Raw genomic sequence first — 22982 nt, 5'->3', positions numbered from 1 at the left:
CATGGCCACACCGCAGATGCTGTCAGGACACCCCACGTGGAACGTGAGTCCCACAGACGCTTCGTGCGTGGTGACTTCTGCAGCGTCCCCCGGTGGAACGGGGAGGAAGGAGAGGGAACCACCTGCCCTCCCAGCCCTGCCGTCGGGGATGGAGGAGGGCCAGCCTGGGGTCTCCATGTCCGGTGACCTCCAGGGTGGGGACTGTGACAAAGGGAGGGAGCCCGTCTCCAGGGCAGCGGGGACGTGGCTGTGCCCCTCGCTGCTCAGGGGGCCGAGGCCTCCAGGGAGCCAGGCAGCGGCTCTCCAGCGAGGCTTCGCGTCCCGCGTTGACGCTGGAGTCACGTTTTCCGAAACCCAAGAGGGACAAGCAGGCACCTGTCAGCCGACTTGGGCGGTGACTCCGGGTGACCTCTGAGCCGAGGAGAGGAGCTGTCTGTCATCCTGGAGGGTCGTGAGTGACGTGGGGGTGTGTGGCAGTGGGTGGGGTGACAGAGGAACGAGGAGGACGTTTCCCTCTGGGACCTGAGACCACCTGGCAGACCAGACACGTTCACGCGACCCCTGGGGCTCACGCCTCTGGCTGCAGAGGTCGGGGAGGTGCCCGTGTCCTCTTCCTGGTGGCCCAGGTGGGTACAGGAGGTGGGGGTCTTTTGGGAACAAGTGGGACACAGCCCTGACCTGAGCAGTTACACCCTGGTGTCCACTTTCCTGGGTTGTCCTGGCTGCTGGACGGTCAGGCAGTGGTGGCCTGAATCTCCACAGGGCCACCGGCTTTCCTGTGGCCAAGAGCCCTCCCCTGGCCCGGGCCAGGCCTGACTCTGGCCCTCAGGGGTATGTCTCTCCCTCCCCCAAAGCAAAGCCAGCCCCCAGACCCACTTGGGAAGGACGGTGGCAGTTTGAGGACATTGTCCTCCTCTCCGCAAATGGGCAGGCAGAGCTGACCCCTCTGAGGCTGGGCTGGAGGCCCACAATGCCCTCTGCCCACAACGGCCGCCTCTCCTTAAAGTAACCCTTTAAGGAGAATAGGCCAGGGACAGAGACAGTCCAGTCCTCAGTGGACTCTGTCACTTGCGAAGAATGACGGGTGGCAAGCAGCAGATTTTGGCCTCTGTCGCTCCCTGGGGACCAGCAGCCCCTTCTGTGGTCTGCGGGAGGACAATGGCTGCTGGCCTCTGGCCAGGAGGGGCCTGCTCAACCATGGCCTCCTGCGGCTCCTGAACACCGTGGCTCAGCCTGCGGTCTCCGCGGCCCTGCAGACTGTGGGGGCGCAGAGGCCGAGGAGGGTCCCCCACCCTCCCCCTCGAGAATGGCCTCCAGAGGAGCTCACCAGGCAGCCGGGGCTGGGGTCCCCTGGGCTCGGTGTTTCTGTGAGGAACCTCCTGAGGCTGCAGGTCCCCGGGTGTCCCCGACCTGCTGGGTCTCGAGGGCCACTGCTCGTGCAGGGCGCGTGCTTCTGAAGCGGTGGCTGCCTGGTCATCTGGGTCCCCTGCCTCTTCTGGCCTTGTTGAAGGAGGTCACGGCCAGCACCCTCTTGTGTGTCACCAGGGGACCCGGTGTCAGGCACGACAGGACCCCATCTCCTGCAGCATCAGGACGGGGCCACAGGCCATGTCCCTGCCTCTGTGACCCCAGGCTCAGTGTCTGAGGCTTGCAGGGGACACTGAGACATGACCCCAGGTGTGTGGGACAGGACCGAGGGTGTCAGAGGGGAGACAGGGACGGAGACGCCAGCGCTCCCTGGAGGAACCTGAACAGGGACAGGAGATGAGGGAGCCTCGAGCCAGGGCTGCTGAGGGGACTCCTGGGTGACATCTGCAGAGGACAAACCTCCCGTGGTGGCACTGCTTTCTGTCCCCAGCCCCTGCACTGGGCAACATGAGAGGAATAGCCGCTGAGGACTGGGCCGTCTCTGTCCCTGGCTTTGTCCCCTGGTGCCTGCCAAGAGAGATGCTCACAGCCCCCTGGGCCCCTCTCTCCTGCCCCCTGCTGCCCTCCCCTGGCCCCGCCCCGCAGCCTGTTCCCTGTTCCTGCTTGGAGCATCTGCTGCGGTGATGGCCCCGGCCTGCTCTCAGGGCTGGCGACCCTGCAGCCCACCTGTGCTGCCCCCAGGCACTGCCCTGGTCTTGGCAGACAGGAGGGGCTGGGGCTCGGGTTTCCATCTGTCCCTTCCCGTGTCCCTGGGCTCTGGGACCCACCTGGAGTCCTGATGACCCTCATGAGACTTGTGCACTCGGGTGACCTCCCACCCTGTGCAGGTGGCTTCAGCCTGGGCCGCCCAGGCCCGCCCAGCCCTGCTCAGCTCTGAGGGGCAGACCTGCAGGGGCCCCACCTGGGCCCACGGCCTCTGCGTGTCTGTGGCTGTGGGCACACCTGCTGCTCAGGGGGAGGCCCCAGGTGGGAGCTGCACCTGCAGCCTACAGCCTGCAGCCCGCAGCCCGCAGCCCGTGCCCCGTCCGTCTGCAGTCAGCAAACCTCCGCCCGCCTGCTCACCAATGCAGCTCTGTTCATGGGCACGAGGTGCACCTGGGAGCCCGGGAGGGGGCTGGGCAGGTGCCTGATGACGAGCCTGGGGGCTCCTGGTGCCTGTGGCTGGCGCAGAAGGCGGGCTCGGCCAGTGGGGAGCGGCAGGCGGCAGGGTGGTGCCTTTTCTTGAAGTTTTCTCACACTGTCATTAATTTCCTTGTCACCAGTAAAAAGGGAGGCACAAGCTCTGTTAAAGGTGATGGGGGTGTCACTCACTCCTGTCCTGTTGTCATCGCGAGCTTTGCAGATGGGCTTGGACGTCTCACGGGATGGCGGGCCCTGCGCTTGTCATGGTGGCAGCTGAGCTCCTCCGCTCCGGAGGCTGTGGATGGGACCAGACGGCGCTCACTGCAGGAATGTGACACGGGCCTGCTGGGGAGCGGGTCCTTGGTGAGGGGCAGGTCCTGCAGAAGATCTTGCCCTGAGGCACCTGGAACGTGGAATCCAGCAAGACCAGAGCGCCTGACAACCAAGGGTGAGATGAGAAGCCTGGCTGGCGGCAGCCCCTGGGTTCCCCAAGGAGGGAGGCTTGTGCCAGAGCCGAGCAACAGCACTGGGGCAGCTCTTCAAGGCACCCAATTATTTCTTGCAGAGAATCCCTCAGACTGAGGTCCACTCTGCAAGCCCACGGTGTCCCTTACCTGTGGGTGTGGAGGCGTCTGACCTCATCTTAGGGCCAACTGCCTATGTATGGGTGTGGGGGGTTCTGGAAGCCCCCCAGAACCCAGAAATCCAGCCTCCCACCAAGCCACAGGTGAGACGGTCTGCAGTGAGTGGCCCAGTGGCTTGTCTCTGGTCCTGTGACTTTCTAATTACTGTGGGTGGGGCTCCCTCCTCACCTCTGAGTCCTATTTACAAACCTGACCAGGCAAGGTCTCACTGTCCTCCAGCTGCACGATGACAATAATGGGAGCCAGGGACGGTCAGGTGAGGATATGTTCTGTGAGCACGTGGGAGGGTGGACAGAGGAGGGAGAATCATTCCGTACCTCCCCTCCTCCATGTCCCAGTCTACACATGGGAAACTGAGGCTTAGCTCCAGGTCTCAGAGGCCGTGAGCGGTGGGACTGGGGTTTGAACCCGGGACTGGCCTCGGAGCCCAGACTATTGTCCACGCGGCCCCACACATCCTGCTGGTTCTGTCCTGGCTCATGGACCCCATCCCTGGGTTGGGCAACATCCGCCCGTCCTCTGGGACACTCGGCTTTGAGGTTCAGGGTGCAGGCAGCCTGGCCATGGCCGCCCGGTCGGAACGGGGGAGAGCCCTGATTTTCTGGAACACCCTGTCGGGACAGCTCACGATGTCCGCGAGCCTGAGCAGTCATCTCCCTGTCCTTCTGAAAGGAGCGATTTTGTCATGACTGTTAGCACTCCCCAGGTCAGTGTTGTCAGTCCGCAGGTCCAGTCTGACGGTGGGTTGGTTTAACGGCCCGCCCTGGCCTCCAAGGACATCTGCTGAACAGGCGTCCGGCCGCTCCTGTCGGTCGCAGTGTCTGGGCACCGGGTGGCTCTGTGGAGGTCATTCATTTGGTCCTCTGTGTGGTTCTGCCAGTACCATCAGGGGACAGGTGTGTGAAGTCCACTGGTCAGCGACAGGACTGAGATGGAGCCCAGACGGACCAGGGACAGTGACTCAGCCGCCACACCTCGTGGCTCTGAGATGAGCCCTGGCGGCCCCTCCAGGGACCCCACCGTGGGGCAGGGGTAGGGCTTTTCCTGTGGGTCCTCCTGCAGCCATTGGCGGGGGAGGTGGACTGTGACCCAGGTCCCACCCTTGCCAGGATCTACCCCTCCTCCAGGACGCAGGACAAGTGTCCCCTCCTGATTCAGAGTCCCCTTGCTGGTCAGGGACAGAAGGACCCAGGGGTGGGGATGGCGTGGCCTGTGACCACGGGGCAGCCCGCCTAATGGGCACACGTGACGTGGGTGTGCAGGACTCGGGCTGCCACAGAGCCCTTGACCTTGAAAGAGCAAAGCTGTCCATGCCCAAGACTCAGCCCTGCTGGCCCTGCTCCATGTGGTCACTGCCCATCAGCCAGCATGGTGCTGAGCCCCTCAGACAGACTGAGGTGGGAGGTGGCAGTGTCACTTGACAGGGGACTGTGTGAGGGGGCGGGGCTGCTCAGCGGCCAGGGCAGTGCAACCCGCCCCTCGGCTGGCTTCCCCTCCAGAGGACCTGGGCATCTCACGTCCTGCCCCCTTAGTCTGGGCAGTGGTGGGCCACAGGCTGTGGTGGACAAGACCTGGAACAGGGGCTTCCTTGTCACTTCCTGAGTCAGCCCGGGGGGCGTCCCAAGGAGGGGATGGCTGAGAGTGCTGGCGACAAGCGTGGGCAGCGCAGCGGGAGGGGTGGTCCCCGGGGAGCAGCCTGGGCAGTTTGCACCCTGCCTCCTGCTGGGGGGGGGGGTCAAACCTAACGGCCCTCCCCCTCCCTGTTGCTGTGACTGTGGGGCACCTGGAGACAGGCTGGGGTGACACCATGGGGCCTGAAGGGTGGGTACCGTGGGCCAGGCTTGTTCCTGGGCAGGAGCTGGAGCTGCAGGACCCTGCTGGGTTGGGCCTGGGCTGGGGGACCGGGGCCTGGTACTCTGCCCTCCTGGGGTGACCTCTGAGCCTCAGCCCTGCTGTCTCCACTGTCCCCATTTGTATGGGAAGGACGATCCTGCCCTGATGCCCCGGGTGGCTGGGGGTCAGCTAGACTGAAGGACACGGTGGGGACGGGCCAGGCGTGTGGCCACTGCGGGCTGCAGGCTCCCAGGCTCGGCACTGAGTTCCGGTTCCTGCTGTTGAAAGATCAAGTACTGCAGAAGCAGCCGCCTGTGCTGGGCCCTTAGTTCAGGGAGTTTAAGCCTTCTGGTTGGTGACCTGCAGTGAGAAATGGGTTTTGTCCGATGGATGCTCACGTTTCTATGTCTGAGGTAAAACACGAGCCCGACTTGTTTCTCTGTCTGGTGCCCCACCCTCCGCCCGGCCCATCACTCTCCCCTTACTGTCCACCTAGACGGCGCCTGGGGATTAGCAGAGCCACCTCCCCACACCATGGACGTGGCGCTGCACAGGGGACGGGCTCCGGAGGCCCTCCTGGCTGGGTTCCACGGAACCCCCCTCCTTTTCTCACATTTCCTGAGAGCTGTCTGGTTTTTGGATGCCAACATCTCAGTAAATAGCGTCCCTTCTTTGGCAGAAGTGGCAAGGGCTCAGCGGGTTCTCTGACAGGCACCGGAGCTCAGGGCTGATTGGGTTGGCACCCAGGAAGGGTGCTGCTGCAGCCCCGCGCCCCACGCCCCGTGCAGTTTAATGTCAGATTTGCCTGCAGCTCTGAGCGAGGCCAACCAGTGAGTACGAGTGACAGCGTGGGAAGGAAGGGCCAACCTCCCCCGACAGGTGGTGTGGATGCAGAGACGGCTCCTCGTCCTCCCTGGGTGCAGCTCTGGAGCTCCCCGCAGGCCCACAGCTGAGGTTCGCTGGGTCTTCTCTGCACATGGGTCACAGGTGCCTCCCCTCCCCCTGCCTGCCTCCTTCATCCCCTCACAGGCTCTGGGCCCTGCACCCCCGTCTGCTGTGAGGACACACTCTTGCACACATGCACACACACACACTCCATGTCCAGCACACAGATCTTATGAAGGGTTTAGGAAATCTTTTTCCTGTGGTTCTGAGGATGGAGCCCGGGGTCTCACGCTCGCCAGGAAAGCTCTACTGCTGAGCTGCACCCCAGCCCCAAGGCAGAATTTAAGCACAGCCAAACCCACAAGCCTGAATACGCAGCTCCCGATTTTAAAATGTGCATCTACATCTGTGATCCCCACTTGCTGCAGGATGAAGACTCCATCCACAGCCGGAATCCCCGGTGGCCTTTCTAGTCAGGAAGGGCCCCTGTCAGCGGCTGTTCCGGCTCCTGCAGTAATCATGACTAGTGGATTTTGACATTGAACTTCATACGTGTTCAGTCGCAGGTGGGCACTCTCGCCCAGTAGTACTGTCCCGCTCCCTCCACGCCATGGGAATTTATCAGCTGTTTGCTTTTATTGCTATGTAAAGTGTTTCTTGCACAGAGCTTGGAGTCGGGCCTCTTGGTTGGCTTATTTTAATTTTCTCAGTACTGGGGATTGAACCCAGGGACTTGTACGTGTTAGGCAAATGCTCTACAACTGAGCTGCATCCCAGCCCTTTTTATTTTTTATTTTGAGACAGAGTCTTGCTAAATGGCTTAGGGCCTCACAAAATGTTGAGGCTGGCCGCAAACTTTCAATCCTCCTGCCTCAGCCTCCTGAGCTTCTGGGATTACAGGATTACTGTGCCTGGCTGGGTTCAGCCATGTTAATTCTCAATACTCCTCCTCATTCCTCCTCTTCTCTCTCTCTTTTTCCTCCTGCACCTCTGATAACACATATGTTAGACTGTTGGATTCTGCACCATGTCTTTTTTAAAAATTCTTTTTAGTTGTTGACGAACCTTTATTTTATTCATTTATTTATATGTGGTGCTGAGAATCGAACCCAGGGCCTCACACACGCCAGGCAAGCGCTCTCCCCCTGAGCCCCAGCCCCAGCCCTGTGCCACACGTCTTGAAGACCTTTATTTTTAAGTATTTCTTTAGTTGTTGATGGGCCGTTGTCTTATTCATTTATACTTACATAGTGCTGAGAATCAAACCAGTGACTCTCACGTGTGGGGCAAGTATTCTACCTCAGAGTCACAACCCCAGCCCTTGAAGGCTTTCTTCTTTAAAACACACACACACACACACACACACACACTCACAACTTCCCTTTTCCTTCATGGGCGTCAGTTTGGACGATCACTGTCAACCTGACTTGGGTTTGCTGATTCTTCTGTGTGCAGTCTGCTATTTTGCTCACCCAAACAGTTGTGATTTCAGGCATTGCATTTTTCAGTTCTAGAATGTTCTTCTGGCTTCATCTTAGAGTTTTCAATCATTTTGTTGAGATATCCCATCTTTCTGTCCATTTCACTTCTATCTGTTCCTCTAAGACCTTTAGAACAGCCAGAGTCTATTTTGAAGTCCTCTGGGCATGTGCCCACTCTAGGTGGGCCGAGGTGCGTCTTGGCTGCACAAGGCCCAGGTGCCTTCGCCAGCGCAGGCCTGAGGGGGGATTTAGGGAGTGAGTTCCCTGCTCCTCAGACACAGTAGGGACCCCCCCGCAGGTTCCTGTGGGAATGATCATCCAGACAAGGAGCCGCACAGAGTCACGACTGGCGTCAGCTGTCACCATGGCTGTCATGGCCGACACTCACTGAGCTGGCCCCAGGCTCACGTGCACTCCTGGAGTCTGAGTCAGCAGTGGCCGGCCGGCTTGCTCCGGCGTTTCCAGGGGACAGTGCTATTATTGGCCCTGCCCTTCCCGGTCTCTGGTGGCGTGACGGCTTTCCTCCTCTGGGCTGGGTCTGCTTCCCTGAGAACCAGCCTGGTCCCAGTCAGAGCCCCCATGCAGCTAAGGCGCCACCTCTCTGTCTGGAATAAGGACAGGACCCCCTTGGGGACAGTCAGAGTGGCCAGCAGAGCCCTGGGCTCCAGCGTCCCGCCTCTGGGCAGTGCTGCCCCTGTTTCTGCAGGGCCTCTTTGGGGTGAGGGAAGGTGCAGTGCCTGTGAGGCCACCCCCCATCTGGCTGTCCGTCCCCCACCCGTGCCCTTGGTGACAGGACCTCTCAAGCCTGACGTTTCTTGTGCGTCTCTCCCAGTAGGTGAGAGTCTTTGGTCAGGGGTGGCATCTCCTGGGGACTCACTGGGTTTGTGTGAGTGAACTGAGGCTTGGCAAAGGTGGGGGGTCGGGAGAGCCATGGCCTGGAGCCCCAAGGAAGTGAAACTGCCAGCCTCCTGCCAGCAGGGGGAGATGGGTGCCCACGGGGTGCTCATGGGGTGCTCTGCACAGCTCGGGTGCCCACGGGGGTGCTCATGGGGTGCTCTCCACAGCTCGGGTGCCCACGGGGGTGCTCATGGGGTGCTCTGCACAGCTCGGGTGCCCACGGGGGTGCTCGTGGGGTGCTCTGCACAGCTCGGGTGCCCACGGGGGTGCTCGTGGGGTGCTCAGCACACCTCGGGTGCCCACGGGGGTGCTCGTGGGGTGCTCTGCACAGCTCGGGTGTCCACGGGGGTGCTCGTGGGGTGCTCAGCACACCTCGGGTGCCCACCACAGCTCGGGTGCCCACGGGGGTGCTCATGGGGTGCTCTGCACAGCTCGGGTGCCCACGGGGGCTCTGCTGGGGCAGTTCCCTCCAGCCCCAGGGACAATGGCAATGCTTACAGAAATTTTTGGTTGTAATAACTGTGTGTGTGCGTGAGTGTGTGTGTGCGTGTGTGTGCGTGTGTGTGTGTGTGCACGTGTCTGTGCGTGTGTGTGCGTGTGTGTGCGCGTGTCTGTATGTGTGTGTGTGCATGTGTGTGTGCGTGTGTGTGTGTGCACGTGTCTGTGCGTGTGTGTGCGTGTGTGTGCACGTGTCTGTGCGTGTGTGTGTGTGTGTGTGCCACTGCCTATGGTGGCTGGGGTTCCTGGATGCCGGCCCATCTTCTACAGGGTAGGTGCTATGGTATGACTGTTTGTGTGTCCCCCCCACCCCCTGTGCCAAGTTCATGTGCTGAGACCCCATCTTCACCTTGGTGTGTTAGGAGTCATTGTGTTTGGACGATGATCCATCTTGAGGGTGAGGCCCACACAAATGGCAGAAGGGCCCTTACAAAAGAGGAGCCAGAGACCTGCCTTGTCTCTTCCACCATGTCAGACATGGCAAGAAGGTGACATCCATGACCCCGAGAATCGGGCCCCCACCTACACCAAATCTGCCAGCAGATTGACTTTGGACTTCCTGACCTCCAGAACTGTGGGAAATAGAGTTTTCTTCTTTATAAGGTACCTGGTTTGTAGTATTTTGTTACAGGTCTGAATGGATTAAGACATTAGGTTCTAAGCAAAGAGCAGTGGGTGAGATAAACTCCATGTGTTTCAAGGAGCTGCAGTCTCCCGGTGGAGGGTGGGCTGTATACAAATACACTCACTCTCAGGTTGTGAAACATGCATAAATGGGACAGACTGGGTAACGAGATAAAGAAAACCAGAGGGGTCGGGCTGCTCTCTCATACTAGGTGGTCTGGGAGGGTCTTTCTGAGAGGGGATAGTGCACCGAGTCCTGAAGGATAAAATGGACCCCCTTGGAGGGATTACAGGGAACAGTGTGCTAGGCAGAGGGAACAGCAAGTACAAAGGCCCAGAGAATGGAGTGGTCTTGCTCTGAAGGGCCAGAAGGGAGGCCCGTATGTCTGGGGCACAGAGGGCAGGGACAATGGCAGGAGGTGGGGAGGGACAGGGGAACACTTCACAACTGTCGAGTAGGACAGGAAGGGGGACCGTGCTCTTTGATTCCTGCGGCCGCAGGACCCTCCATCTTTTCTCTCCCTCTGTTTCCCCGCAGACACCCGAGCTTTCCTTCTCAGCCTTCCCCTCTGTTGAAGGCTCCCTCTGGGACCAGGTGCAGCCCGGGAGGCTTCTTTGTTCATCAGAAGCTAGGAGCAGAGACACCGAGTTCTTCAGCCCCGATCAGAGGACAGCCCCTGACGGTCCAGTGGCACAGAAATGCAGATGTCTCAGGAGCTGAGCTGCAGGCTGAAAGTTTTCTATTTAAACCAGGTACATACAAAGTCACCTCCCCGTGGGGCCGGGATCCTCAGGGACGGGAGGACTTACTCAGGCAGTGCTTCCCCCTCGCCTTCTATTTGCAGACACGCCCCACTTTACGCGGTGTTCCCTCTGTTCACAGTGTCACATGCTGCACATCTGCATGATCGTTTCTTTGACTAGCAACCATGACAAAGTGCCCAGGGATTCCGGTGGGTCGCCGGTCCCCACCTCCTGCTTCCCCTCTTGCTTGGACACGGAGTTTCTCTTCTCCTTCTTCACTCACCTTCCGTCAGCCCTGAGTCTCCTCCTCTTCCTGGGAGCCCGCCCTGATTCACTTTACCCTCCGGCGTTCTCCCTCCTTCCTGGGCCCCCCGCCTCCTGGTCTAGCTGCAACGGTGACCCAGCCTGGCCAGTCGGCATGTTCACACCCCCTTCTCCTTGGCCAGAGTAGACCACAGGCAGTCACATGACCCCAGACAGCCCAGGAGGAGCTAGTGGGAAAGAGGACCGGGACCTGTTGCTGTAGGATGTGGCGCACAGAGGAGAGAGCACTGGAGATCCGCAGCCTTCTAAAGGAGCCACGTTGGCCTCGTCCGGGGTAAGAGGCAAAGTCTGCGTTTTAGGGACACTCGTCAGAGAAGAGGGCCTGATGGCTGTGTCCACCTGGCTGAGCGAGGTGTTCCAGTTGTCAGCACCAGAGGTGGACAGGTTAGGGGAAGGTGGCAGAGGGGCTTCCTGCAGGAGGGGATCCAGGCCTGGGATTCCTGGGGGCAGGGTGGAGGGGCCCTGACAGGCAGGAGGACCTGTGAGCCCGGTGCGGTCAGTTCAGGGACGCCAAGGAGCCCCTGGCCAAAGGGGCATCTGTGTCACCAGCAGGTAGGGCCAAGTGGAGGTCAGGCTCGGGCAGCTCCTGCTTGTGTCTCAAACCAATGCGGGATTTACCTTGTGGGTCAGGGCTTTCCAGACCCCGGGGGCACGTCCCCCACCAGCAGGTCTCCTTACCCGCATTCTGTCTATTAATTCGTTTATTATGTTTCTTTAAAGGGATTCCATTTTCTCCCTTAAGCCAGTAGCTGCATCCCAGGCACAGACGTTGGAGAAGACATGAGTTTTTATTTTCTCATGACATTTTCCCCTGGAACTCATGAGCATAATCACAGGCGTTCACAGAGACGCTGGTGGGGGTCATGAGGGAAGGCATCTTGGTGTTCTGGGGGGTCAGGTTGGGGCCAGGTTGCTGGGTCAGGAGGGCCACGGGAGGCGTCTGATGGAGGAGGGAATGGGCTGGAAGGTGCGGTTGTTCCAGTGACAGTGAGTGAGTGGACGGGTGGGGGCGGGGCAGAGGAGCGCCAAGGTGGGGGGGTTGTAGAGGTCAGCAAGGCCTGGTGAGGAAGAGGCCAGTGGAGGCCCGAGAAGGCGACGGAAGAGAAGAACCCACTGGATAAGAAGAAGACCCACCAGGATCGTTGCTGAGGGGTAGAGAGGGACACGCCATCTGTGATGGCCGTGAGTAGAAAGTGAACACAGCAGTCCTGGACCTCCCTCCTGGTGGGGGAGGCTGGTCCTGACACCTTATAAGACAGGAGACTGGGAACCGTGCACTGACTGGACGGCAGCCCCCCTGAGGTCTGTCCACCTCTGGTCCCCAAAGCCTACGGGTGTGACCTTGTGAGGCAAGAGTGACCGCTCCTTCCATGGCCAGGTGTACAGTGAAGATCCCGAGAGCATGCAGGAGGCTAAGTGCTACCACAGGTGTCCTTACAGACTGGGTTGAAGGGGACCAGACAGTGGTCAGTGCAGGAGGAGGCAGGTGCCCAGGCAGACGACTGGAGGGTCATAGACCCAGGCCAAGGACGGCCACGGCCACCAGAGTCTCTGAGCCTGAAGGGAACTGCACAGGGACTCAAACAGGGCAAACTGTGTCTGTCTCTTGATGTCAAATCTCATTTAAAATGTGCAGCCACGAGAGCCCAGGCGCATCAGGAGAATTCTAACGAGCTTAATTAGACGAGGAATAGACTGAGTCCTCTGATCTGAGTATCTCATGTGACCCTTCAGTCACTGGTGGGGAATCAACTGAATTAACCAACCGGTCCCCAGGGCGAGCCTTTCTGGGGCTTATAACTCTGCAGTCGAAATTGCCCCAGATTTCCCTCTTTGGAGCCCCGCCCACCTGCCCCGCCCACCTGCCCCGCCCATGGGTCCAGTTGGCTCAGACTCATCCCCCTCCCCCGTGTCCTGAAGCTAGTTCCAGAATAGAAGAGCATCCCTCAGGTCTGCACAAACCCAGAGGAGGAGACTCGTCCTGTGAGTCGCAGGGAGACAAGAGCACGTCTCAGCAGGCACCGCCAACACGCGCCTCCCCGCGCTCCCGGGAAGCACCCTGGGCCACTGAGATGGCCGCACAGAGGAGCCATGAGTGTGGAATGTGTGCACGACTCATTTTGGTTTTTTAGAAATTGCTTTGCAGAATATCAAAGACAAAATAAAATTCCCGCAGCTCACACAGTCACAAAACGGGGAGACGATGAAGCCAAAGCGAACCTAAGATCTCCCCCAACAGAATTGGACATTTTAATTTCTTAAAGGTAGCCCCCATTTCCAAAAAAAAAAAAAAAATGCTGTCAGAGGGTGTGTGAAGGTCAAGGAAACGGTGACAGAATGAGGGTGATTGCGCAGATGCACAGACTGTTGGCAGCTCTGCCCGGGTGTGAATTGAGCGAGTGAAGGCGGATTTCGCAGCCCTGTGCGGAGCGTGCTGGTGTGGCGGCGGATTTGCATGGGGACTCTCTGCCAAGTCCTGCCCACTGGCAAGCTGCTGTCACTACTTATGCTCGGCATCCATGACCATGAGGCTGTGGAGCGCTCTGCGTTTTTGTGGAAGACGGTCTCTTCCTGGTCTAGAGCTCCCTGCAGGGAGGGGTGCAGGTGTGTGTGTGGGGGCATCCAGCCGACAGGCCTTGGCACCAAGGCACATTCTCTCTTTAAAAAATCCATGTGGGGCACAGGCCGCTAATCCCAGCAGCTCAGGAGGCTGAGGCAGGAGGATCGTGAGTTCAAAGCCAGCCTCAGCAACAGCGAGGCACCACTCAGTGAGCCTCAGCAACTCAGTGAGACCCTGTCCCTAAATAAAATACAAACTAGGCCTGGGGATGTGGTTCAGTGGTCGAGTCCCTGAGTTTAATCCCCCGCACCAAAAAACAAACAAATAAACAAACAAACAAACAAAACAAATCCATGTGGGTTGCACTGGGAACTACATAGGACACAGAAATACAGGTGAAATGTGGAGCACTGAACTCTTCCCGAGGTTCTCCGTGGGCCTGGCTCTAGGATTGACGTCCTCCTGGTCTCCATCACATCCTGGTTCCTGGGTGGGGGTCTGAGGAAGTTTGCCTGATTTTCAGTGTGGGAGGGGGTAAAGTGGGGTGAGCCGTGCCTTTTCTGCTCTCCATCCACGTGTCCCCATGCACCTATGTGCACACACAACTGTCAAACAGGGGGTACTGGGGCTCTTACCTCCTCAGGGTCCGTCACTGACTTGGGTCAGGTGTGCTGATTCATAAAGGTGGAAACTATAGAAACTTAGAAAAAAAAAACAGCGGTTGTCAGGGACTTGGGGAAGGAGGGACAGAGATGGGGTCTGGGGGCTTGTAGGCAGTGCATACTCTGTAAGATACACAATGGAGGGAAAGTGTCACAATTCATTTATCAAAACCCACAGAACAGCCAACACAGAGTGACCCCTTAGTTGATAATAATGGACCCGTATTGACTCATCATTTATAACCAACGTCCCTCTCTGCCAGATGCTAAGAACAGAGGGGGCAGGGGAGGACAGGGCTTGGGGCTGGGGACACTGGCCTCCTTCACTTCAGATTTTGTTTTTAAACCTGAAACTGCTCTAAAAAGTAAAGTCTGATTAAAAAGAAAAATGAAATCACATTTCATACTCTTGGCAGTGCAGGTCACCAGCAGAACCTCGGGACGGCAGGGTCACAGGCGAGAAGGACCCGTCTCTGTTATGCTCGCTGCAGGACAGGTCAGGTGCGCGGGAATCCTGGACCTTATGCTCCATTTTTCTGTGGAGCTAAAATTGCTCAAAAAAAAATAGTCTGTTGATTAATTTAAAAACAGAATGTCCTAGGAAAAAGAGGTACTTTTAAGTAACCAGTTGCCCAGAGCCAGAGAGCGCTTTGGTCTGTTTCAAGCCACCTTGTTGGTTTCTCATCTTAGGAGGCCCCGGGATAGAGGTTATTATTACTGTTGTTGTTGTTTTGTGGTGCTGAGACAGAACCCAAGGCTCTGCACAAGCAAGCACAGGACTGGGGGGTCATGGGGAGGAGTGGGGGGACACAGGCTGGGCCATCAGTGACCCCCAGCACTGGCCTGATCTCTGAGGTGTCTCGGTCGCCTGGGGCAAGAGTATAAGCAGAGTTAATAGGTGTGCTGGACGGAATTGTTAGAATTCCAAAGGAATTGAGCACAGGGTTGAACGGTCTCTCCTCCAGAGCAGCGTTGCTTGGAAGATATGCGAGGAATGAGAACCACGCCAACCAGAACCGGCCACAGGTGTGACAGTGCACCTCTTGATACCTGTCACTGCTCCGTGCTGTAGGGTCCCTGGCACTTAGTTCCCACACCCCTCACGTAGCAGGTGCTCACTAAACACGTGGCCTGAGTGGGCTGGGGGTTGGACTAATGGGGACTCAGAATCCCAAGGCGTGGCCAGCCTTCCGCCTTTGTCCTGGTGGGCCCGATAGTTGGTCTTTGGGATGGATCTTCCAGGGGAGCTTCCCGTGGACCTTACCGTCCCTGTCCCTACGCAGGGTGCTGTGGATGCCAAGCCCTTCCCATCGTCCCCATCCTGTCTGGACCTCCTCATATTGTCACACCAGACTGGGAGCGGGAGTTCCTGTTTCCATCTGTGAAGAGAAACACAAAGGGTGAAATTTAAAAGAACATTCCGGACCTTTGGACGCGTCTAAGCGTTCACTAAATAAAACCGCCTTCAGTTCAGAGGAACAGGAGGAGTCCTCCATTTCTAAAATCGCTCTAAAACAATCCCTCAGACTCATCCAAATCGCCCCTTTGAATTGGGTGTTCCCATGAACCCGTAATCAAGAGACTGACTCTTGCCACCTGGCAGGGGCCACGTGGTCACTCCAGCACCTGCGGGACCCACCTGTCAAATCCTTCCTACTGCTGTCCAAGGGGGAGGACCTGAGAGGGTGACCCATTCAGACAGCAGACATGCTACGGACCCAGCGGTGACACAGCGCCAGGCCTGGTTTGAGAGATCCGCAGACGCACAGTGAACCAGCCGTGGGGTCCTCGGGCCCCCTTTGCCCTGTACCTGGGTCTTCCTCCTACGAGTCCTGCCACACCGGCTGCTGGTGGCACTCAAAGGAGAAAAAGCTCATCTCGTGCAGTTGCCGAGGACCCGGCAGAATTCCCTGGGGACCAGGGTTCTCAACCCCGCAACCCTCAGCCCCTGTGAGGAGCATCATTGTCCTCCTACAGAGAAGTCCATAAATACTACAATTGATCTCTACGCACAAAGGCAATCAGGGTGCTGCGCTTACTGTCATGAAAGGAGAATGAAAGAGTAAGAAATCTGTTCACTACGAGGGAATTCCTAAGAGAAAAACAATAAGTTCTATGGAACCGGCTTCTCCTACGTGTGGAGAAGAACTGAGCAAGCTGCACTATGCAGCCGGCTTGGTATGGCACCAGGGGCCTTTCAGGGGGCGGCAGAGCTGATCTGGATTCTGTCCTTGGTGGTGGTCACACAAGTCTCCAACTGTGTAGAATTCACCAAAATGATCACCAAAAAAGTCAGTTTTCCTGATTGACAGATTTCTACAATTATAAAAACATCATTGCCAGGAGTGACCCTGGGATCCACAGAGGCGTCTGGCATGCCCATCAGTGCCCGTCCGTGCCCGCGAGCTGTGCTTGGGACCTGCCTGTGCCCCCCCTCGACTTCATGGGCTCCCTTGTTTTAGGGGACACAAGACTTTCGTGCTGGGAAAATCTCCAGTGGACTGGGTGGAGCTGGCCACTGACCCGTGCCCTCACAAGGGTCTCCTCCTCCAGCAGGTCTCCTGACCACCACCTGGATGACAGCCCCCTCCCTACCCCCCGCACCTCCCCTGCTGCCCCCCAAGCTGCCCGTCCTGCCCTGTTCTACACGGCTCTTCTGTCTTGATCTGACGGTCACACACTGTCCAGTGGGGAGTTCAATGGGAGTCAAGTTCAGACAAGAGCCGTCTGTAGGAAGCGCTGTGTGACCCCTGCATGGTTTAAAACACGCCAACTGGGTGGCTTACGGGGTGACGTTCACGGGCCCACGCGTGGCAAACCACAAAGCCCTGCATCAATGGACACCCTGAGTGCATCCCTGGGGCCGACAGAGACGGGACTGTGGAGGGCGGGTCACAGGGGCATTGACTACTCCATGTTTTATTTTAAAAGAAAAACATCTGGAGCCTATGCGATAGGACAGGCTTCACAGAGCTGGCCGGCTGCCCCGAGGCCCACACTGGCCTCTTCTCTCTACTTCCTGGAGGCAGAGTATTTCTTAGCAGAGGAAGGCTGGGCAGGGTCAGCTGCTGGAGGGAGCCTGGCACTCCCCAGAGCGACAGAACTTCCTGGTGGCTCTCCATGGGCCTGTCCCGCTGCAGGGACCGAAGGACCGCGACTGTCACGTCTCAGGGAAGAAAATGCAAACATGCACACAGAGGGCCCCCAGCGCAGCCCGGCCCCCAGCCCAGCCAAGGCTCCCAGGGGGAACCAGGTCCAAGGTTCTGGTCGCGGTCTCGCCAGGCGAGCTCCGAACAGAGGTGCCCAATTCCTTTGGTGAAGAACAGTAGGAAAGGCCCCCGGGGTCTCTCTAGGCACCAGAAACAGGCCTGGGGAAGTTTCCACCTTCCTGGCGTTGGGCACAAATAGGCTTCAGTCCTCGTGTGGAGAGAGGAAGGGACAGTGTGACTTGTCACCTGAGACTGCCCAATGCCAAGATATCAGAAGGAAGAGATGGGCTCACTTCCACGCTGCTTCACGCCAGCAAGTGTGGACCTCCCACCAGCGGGCCCAGGGCTCCAACACTGGGCAGGGTGGGCAGCGCCCAGGTAGCCGCAGGCCCTGCGTGGGCCAATCAGGTCAAACACCAGCAGGACAGAGGCCTACATGGCTGCAAGGACAAACACCCACAAGTTTGGGGCAAAATGAGTTGGACACAAAGCTGTTCTTGGCCCTGAGTGTGCATTGTGCCCGGTAAGTGCAGCCCCCAGGCCCGCGGCCATTTCCCCTGCCCTTCTGCCACGGTGCCCTGCCTCGCTCGGGCCCAGGGCAGAGGAGCTGCCCGTCGGTGGACTGAGAGCTCTGAAGCTGTGAGCCCCGGCAAACTTCCTCCTCTAGAAGGGTTCTTGCCGGGGGTTTGGCCCAGGGTGAAGAGCTGACTGAGACGTGGAGCCTCTCCTTCCTCTTCCAGGACAGCCGACTCCCCGGGAGCTGTTGGGAGGCTCTGCAAACAGTGCCCAGGACAGGGCGGGGCTGCAGTCATGGCTGCAGGAGAGCCATTGTTACTGTCACCTTGTTATCGTCCCCTGGGGACAGCAGGCCAAGCTGGCTCCTCCTCGGGGCCTGTGCCCTTGAGCCCTGCCCCCATCCTGGACCGAGGACCCTGGCCCTCCTCCTGGACCGAGGGCCTCCCCAGCCCCACCCTCTCCTGGGCTGTCACTCCTGGCCCCACCAGGAATCCTGGCTGGCTCTGCCCTGGGCGGAATCCGCCACTGGGGCCTTTCTAACTTAGACACGCACGTGTCCTCTCACCCAGCATCCTTATCCTGTAGAAACCAAGGCACCCCCCGGCCCCCATTATATATTCTTTGAAAAAGAAATCCTCAAAGGTTTTTTCCTAGGGCCAACCACAGTTAGTTGCAGTCAGTGGCAGAATCTGAAGACGCTCTGAGAAACGTGCGGTCATGAGGCAACTGTGTTGTTTTGCAGGGTGTATTCACGGTGTGATGTCACTAGGACTGGGACATGGCACGCAGCCCGTGACTGCACAGAGTGCTCCCTGGTGACGAGGCCCATCACTGGGAAGCAAGAATTAAGGACAGGCAGTTAGTGTGCGCAGGTGGTCAGTCGCATCGGGGAGATGGAAACTGACGTGGTCTAGGAAGATGGAAAGCCTCTGGGGGTGGCGATGCTCCCTGGTGGCAAGGCGAAGCTGGCTTTTAAAGGACACCTTGTGATGGGTGTGTTACCAGCAACCTGACCAGGGACCCTGTCTGGATCCGGGCTGGCTGGACCCAGTCCCCCACCCGCATAGAAAAAGGAATTTATGCAGTTTGATCAAAATGGGGACAAGCAGCTAGGTGGCGTCTCCCCACCAAGGGGCAGATGCCATTTATAGAACTGAGAGCCTGGGGATGCACGTATACAGCCAGTTGTCCATGCTGGACGGGTCAGGGGTGGGGTGACCTCCCTCTCCACTCACCTGTTTCTTTGCTGCTCCTTGGTGGGGTGTGTATGTGGGTCACAGCCCTTGGGCTCCCTTCCCTCACCAGGGGGGACTTTGCTCTTATTTCAGAGGGAGGACCCTGCCTTCAGCCGTTTCAGGTGGACACAGGGAAAGCACGTGGGGTGACGTCCGTCTGGTAAGCTCTGTTCTTTGATCCTGGATCCTGAGGTGTCCATGGCCCTCGGGATCTGCCTGTGGACCCCGTCTCCTCCGCAGGTGGCCGCAGGTTTCTGAACTACACCTGCTGTGCTCTGCCTGATCTCAGCGGCATTGTGTGGCTCAGTGCGCAGGTGATCTCGCCAGCAGGAGGCGATTTTCAGAGATGAGCAACTCTACAGTGAGCTGAGATGTGGAGATTTCTCAGAGCTTTGGGAGTGACAGGCCCAGAGGACCCAGCGGGTGGGACCCAGGGACGGGGTGGGGGCTTCACATCCCCAGCTACAGTCCTCTTCCTTTCCTTCTCCGCCTTCCTACCCGGGTCTTCTGCCCCACAGCCATCAAACCCCAAAGAAAAACCCGCTTTACCTGGAAACGGTGCTTTGGGCACTGTCCTGCTGTCCCCTGGGTTCCTGGGATGGCACCTCTGGTGTGAACTCAGGGCAGCTGTACCAGCTTTGTGCAAAACATTGCCAGGGTGACATCACCAGGAACCTCCCCCTGGGTCTGAGGGGCCTCCTCCACGTGCTTGTCACCGGCCATGTAACCAGTCATCCCAACGCCCGAGTGGCTGAATGTCGGGACAGGTATGACCTAATTGCAAACTACTTTTCTTACGTTTGCCTTTATATTATAATTAGGGCACTGCACTGAATTTCTAAAAAGATGGGTAGGTAGGCTGTTACCCAAGAATTAATTTCAACTCAAAATTTAAACTAAAGTGGAAATGATACAATATTTGCTTTAAAAAAAAGGTGCTATCGGGTCTCATAAGAGCTGAGAGCAACTTTTACACACACACACACACACACACACACACACTGGGGACTGAACCCAGGGGCACTTCACCATTGAGCAACATCCCCAGCCCTTTTCAATTTAAATTTAACTTTAATTTAATTTTATTTTTGAGAAACGGTCTCACTAAGTTGCTGAGGGTCTCACCAAATTCCCGAGGCTGGCCTTGAACTCCTCCTGCCTCGGCCTCCCTGGGATCACAGGCCTGCAGCAGCCCAGTGCCTGGCTGAGAGCCACTTCCTAAGACTCAGCAGCACCCCTTTCCCCAGGGAACCAGCAGGTTCATTTAAAGAGGCTTTTGAGCCTCTTGTTAAATTGAGCCAGATTTTTATCGTAGGAGGATCCTCTCCTCCCTGCTCACCCCTCCAGTTCTCCTCGCCAAGATTCCTCTTGAGAACGCTGCTGGGGCCAGAGCAGCTTGGATCCTCACATCCTTGGGCCATCAGAGTTCTGGAATTTTCCTGCGGATGAGTGTGACCCTCTGACTCTGGTTTGCTGCAGACACAGCTGGGGCTCCTGCCAAATTGAGGCCACTGCCTGGTGGGCTGATAATTTGTCTCTCCGTAGGAGACAGATCAATAATCAACAAACAAGCACCTTAGAGGGAAGAGCAGAAAGCTCAGTCATGCAGATCAGGCAGAGGAGGGCTGGAGGGAGGCCATTCACACTCTGCGACTTCAGGACTTCAGCAGGGCCCTGGCCCTCAGCCAACTTCCAAGAAAACACTGGCCCAGAGCGGCCAGGCTCGGCACATTCATAAAGATTTGTCCCAAGCGGAGTAAACACCAGCGTTCCCAGGGGCAGAGAGGCAGGAAATTAGCCCGAGGTTAACTGGGTCATTAGCTGCCACACAATGTGGGTCCTTGGGGATGGGATTTTGTTCCTTCAGCTGGAGGCTCCAATCTAGTGACAGTTCTCACAGTGGGGGACGGTGACTTAGCAGCCTGCACAGGTCTCTTGGATACCAGGGGAGCTGTCATTGTGAATCATGGCGCCTCTGACGTCAGGGGGGACTTGGGGGGGGTGCAAAATTACAGTGTAAATACACACAAGAGGCCAGGTATGTGTGTGTGAGTGTGTGTGAGTGTGTGTGTGAGTACGTGAGTGTGTGTGTATGAGAGTGAGTGTGTGTGAGTGTGTGTGTATGAGAGTGAGTGTGTGTGAGTGTGTATATGTGTGTGTGAGAGTGTTGTGTGAGTGTGTGTGTGTGAGTACATGAGTGTGAGTGTGTGTGAGAGTGTGTGTGAGTGTGTATGAGAGTGAGTGTGTGTGAGAGTGTGTGTGTGTATGAGAGTGTGTGTGAGTGTGTATATGTGTGTGTGAGTGTTGTGTGAGTGTGTGAGTGTGTGAGTGTGTGAGTGTGTGAGTGTGTGTGTGTATGAGAGTGAGTGTGTGTGAGTGTATATGTGTGAGTGTGTGAATCAGCGTGTGTGTGAGTGTATGTGTGTGAGTGTGTGAATCAGTGTGTGTGAGTGTGTGAATCAGCGTGTGTGTGAGTGTATGTGTGTGAGTGTTTGAATCAGCGTGTGAGTGTATGTGTGTGTGTGAATCAGTGTGTGTGTGAGTGTGTGAATCAGCATGTGTGTGAGTGTGTGTGTGAGTGTGTGAATCAGTGTGTGTGAGTGTGTGAGTGTGTGTGTGTGTGAGTGTGTGAGTGTGTGTGTGTGTGTGTGTGGTGTCATGAGCAGCTGCAGAGTGGGACCCACGCCCCCCACACCAGGCCAAGTGAGGAACTAACGGGTGAGCGCCTCCTTCACTGGCTCTCCCTGGGAGGGCTGTTTTACTCTTTAACTGCACCACGTCAGGCACCAACTCGCACAAATCAAGGTGGCCTCATCCCGCGTTCTGCGTATATCTTGACGCTTCATCTTCTATCTGTAGAGTAAGAAAACCAAATAGTCGGCGGAAGGAGGCTCCGGGCTTCACAGGGCAGAGCTGGGAGATTGGGAGGGAAGGCAAGTCCCTGGTCACTAGCACATCGTAACTTGCCTCTGGCTGCTACCTGGGTTAGGCCATCTGTCCCCGGCACTCACCTGTGACAGCACAGTCTCCTGCTCCTCATTCTGCTGCTCCTCATTCTGAGATGATGGCAGGGCCTGGTGAGGAGGGAGCCCGGCCTGGGGTCATTCCTGGTCCGGGCCCTTAGGAGGAGCTTCTCCCTGGCAGTCAGGGTGCTGGCCCTTTGATCCATCCCCTTCTTGCCTTGAAGTCAGGGCTCTGCCAGGGTCACCTCTAGGGGAGCTTCTTCCTGGCACCACATCCATAGTGGCCATTCCACCTGGGCACGTCTGGCCTGCCACCTTGTCCCCCTTCTCAGGACCCCTCAGGCCATCTGAAATGACCTGGAGTATGGATTGACTCAGGGACCATCTCTCCCCCCTCCCCACCTGAGCGCAAGCTCCAGGTAGGGACCTGTCTGTCTGTCCCCACCCCCTAGGGTGGCATGTGGCACAGAGGCACGGCCCAGCACATGATGGAGGACACTGGCATCCAAGTCTGGGCGGCAGTCCTAGCAGGGCCACCTGCTGGCACCTGGCTGAGGGGTAGGGGCCTCTTCTTGGGTCAAGATTTTCTCCTCTCTGGAATGGGGCTAATACTAAATATGCCCCTGAGGTGGGCTCAGTGACGGAGGTGACATATAGCACAGTACGTGGCCAATGCACAGGGATGGGGGTGAGGCCACCACACTGTGGCTCTGCTGGGGACGGTGGTGTGGGCACAGTGGAACTGCCGGTTACCGTGGCGACGGAACTCTCTCCCGGTGTTGGAGGGTGAGCTTCTGAGAAACACTGAGAGACGCCGGGGCCACTCTAGACCGCGAGTGTTATTTGAAGAATGGTAACACGCACTTCTCCCCTGAGAAGGGGACCCAGAGTTGGTGTCCAAAGAAATGGGAGTGTCTGTCCCGTTTATGAGTTTCAGATTCTCTGTTCTCGTGCCCTCCTGCCGCCTTATCTCTGGGTAACCATGGAGGATGGGCTCTGGGGTTTCAGCATTGCCACCCCCAGAGGCCCTCCATCTTCCCAGACCACACTAACTGCCTGTCCTTAATTCCCAGTGACAGGCGTCGAGCGGTCCCTGCATGCCAGGCACTTCCCAAAGGTTTCCCGTGACTACATCACTTGCTTCTCACCACCAGGCCTCCCTGTGACGTTACCATCCCCACTCCACAGGCGAGGCTCGGGAGGCTCGGGCACTGTCTGGTGGCCACACAGGGGCTGTGGTGGGCTGAGGCCAGAGGGTGAGCTCCAGAATCCACCCTTCTCACCATAGTGCCACAATCTCCCCCTGGAAAATCCAGACGTGAACTAGCAGCAGGATGTGCGAGTGTGAGCAGCCAGG

The 22982-nt window shown here is 57.7% G+C and overlaps 1 protein-coding gene across 1 annotated transcript in view; it reads left to right on the top strand.

The window, feature by feature from the left end:
- The first annotated feature begins 446 nt into the window (after positions 1-446).
- SULF2 (sulfatase 2) overlaps positions 447-22982 on the top strand; it is a 436121-nt gene continuing 413585 nt past the window's right edge. The window contains exon 1 of the mRNA XM_081289584.1: positions 447-459. The gene's annotated coding sequence lies outside the window, so the exon portion shown is untranslated. The remainder of the gene's footprint in view (positions 460-22982) is intronic.

This window comes from Spermophilus citellus (genome assembly GCF_964194105.1).
Source record: "Spermophilus citellus genome assembly, chromosome: 4".
Lineage (NCBI taxonomy): Eukaryota > Metazoa > Chordata > Mammalia > Rodentia > Sciuridae > Spermophilus > Spermophilus citellus.
Note: the sequence above shows the minus strand (reverse complement) of the source record. Positions and strands in the feature narration are given on the sequence as shown.